Source organism: Limulus polyphemus, unplaced genomic scaffold (genome assembly GCF_000517525.1).
Source record: "Limulus polyphemus unplaced genomic scaffold, Limulus_polyphemus-2.1.2 Scaffold4042, whole genome shotgun sequence".
NCBI lineage: Eukaryota > Metazoa > Arthropoda > Merostomata > Xiphosura > Limulidae > Limulus > Limulus polyphemus.
In genome coordinates, this window is record NW_013669652.1 from 3,628 (window position 1) to 5,889 (window position 2,262).

Consider the following 2,262-nt stretch of genomic DNA (forward strand, 5'->3'; position numbering starts at 1 on the left):
CCCCCCCCAGTGGCACAGCGGTATGTCTGCGGACTTACAACGCTAAAAACCGGGTTTCGATAGCAGGCAGAGCACAGATAGCCCATTGTGTAGCTTTGTGTTTAATCCAAAAAACAAACAAACAATCCACAATGTGACAGTTTCTTCAATATCTGGTTAAAGTGCAGCTTCCTCAGTATCTATGATTACCTCAGCTTCCTCTATGTATAGTACAAGTCAAAGCTACATCAGCTTCTTTGGTATCTGATAAAAAATACAACTACCTCAGTTCCCTCAATGTCTGGCAAGTACCAGATCCCTCTCATCTTTCTCAGTGTCTGGTAGGAATTCTATAATTTATATAACTTTTTTATGTATTTTCCAGATATTTCAAACCTGTCTTCAATGATATTCACACTTAATCCTACCTCATTTTTTCCTCTGTTCTCTACCGTGAGCCCCCCAGTAGCACAGCGGTATGTCTCCGGACTTACAACGCTAGAAACCGGGTTTCGATACCCGTGGTTGGCAGAGCACAGATAGCCCTTGTGTAGCTTTGTGCATAATTAAACAAACAAACTCTACCGTGATGGCTCAGCGGTAAGTTTGAGGGCTTATAACCCCAAAATTTGGGGAATGATTCCTGTGCTGGACACATTGCTGATACTCCACGTGCAATCTTGCGCTTAAACAAAGTTCTCCCCCCCCCCATCTCTTCTGTATTTATGATCTTTTCAAATTGTTATTGAGGTTTAAAGCTCAAAGCTACACAATAGGCTATCTGCGGGAAATCGAGCACCGGATTTTAGCATCGTAAGTCCATAAAAATCACCGCTAACCCATTGAGTGACAAAGAGAGAAATCATAAAAAAGATTAAAAAAAAAGAGATTGTTCAGATTTCATCTCAGTTATATAGATATTTTATTGTTGTGTTTTATAATTGTAGTTTTTATCTTTACATATATAAGAGCCCTAAATGTTATATACGAGTATGATTGGGTTATTAATCATCTTGTAAACTCCGATAACCGAACGAGTTATGTACTTGATGTGAAAATCATTCATAGACACTCTATAATTCTGTTCTTTCAGATCGGAAGAAGGTTTGAAGTAATCGAGCTTGATAAATTATTATAATCACAATGAATACTTCAGGACAGGCTTGCTCATTACAAAACTTTGTTTTAGGGTATTCAAAACGTTTTACAAATATTTACCGATTTAGTTTATAAAAAAATTAGGCATTGATTAAATGTAGGAAATTTACAAAAATTTCAACGTACAACGAAAAGAGCCTGCAGCCCTTATGGCAAAAGCTGTTTATATTCCCGGTGTTAATCAGCACTACTAAACCTATATATTTATATTCCCGGTGTTAATTAGCACTACTAAACCTATATATTTATATTCCCGGTGTTAATCAACACTAAAGAAGCTATATATCTTCCCGGTGTTAATTAGCACTATAAAAGTTATTTATTTTCTCGGTGTTAATCAGCACTATAAAAGCTATATATTTATATTCCCGGTGTTAATCAGCAATTGTTTTTATTTACTGTGTGTTTCAGAATTTGCTTGTTTTTATAAACTTTGCGCATAGCTACACAAAGGGCTGTCCGCGCAAATCCGTCCCTAATTTTGAGCCGTTAGACTACAAGTAAGGCAGTTAGTTAGTCAACAGCACCCGCCGTCACCAAATATGGTTTTCTGGAAGGGCGTATGGCCAGAAGTCGTCCGTTTTTATAATGAAAATAAATATTTGAAAAATACTACTGCGCACCAAAGTTAGAAATTGATAACAATTGGTATTACATTCAACAAAAAGGGGGTGTAGCTCAGTGGTAGAGCATTCGACTGCAGATCGAGAGGTCCCTGGTTCAATCCCGGGCGCCCCCTAACGGAAAAGGATTTTATATTTACCATATTTATGTTTTTAAAACATCGTGAATAAGAAAGAATAATTTATTGAAGCATTTAGAAGTAAATGAAAAGATCGTCCCTTTCTTTCTCTTATACGTGACTCTCTAACATACACCCCTAAACATCCTATTTTAATTCACGTTTTGTTAGTGACAAAAGTACCCGTCCCCAGTGACGGGAAAAATTTAAGTTAATCTATCAATTTAAATTATTTCATGGACTTTTAAAGGGTTAATTGTGTTACACTGTTGGTTTCACTCACAGATAAATCTCTGAGCTACTTATACCGCCCACCACGAAAAGTAATTGTTGAACATTTCAGTCATGTTAAGAGCCGCTTAACAATAACATAACGTAAATCT

At 36.6% G+C, this 2,262-nt stretch overlaps 1 non-coding gene across 1 annotated transcript; it reads left to right on the forward strand.

Moving 5' to 3' along the window:
• Positions 1-1,804: 1,804 nt before the first annotated feature.
• On the forward strand, positions 1,805-1,876 carry Trnac-gca. The gene has a single exon. It is a non-coding gene; the product is annotated as a tRNA-Cys (tRNA).
• The last annotated feature ends 386 nt before the right edge of the window (positions 1,877-2,262 follow it).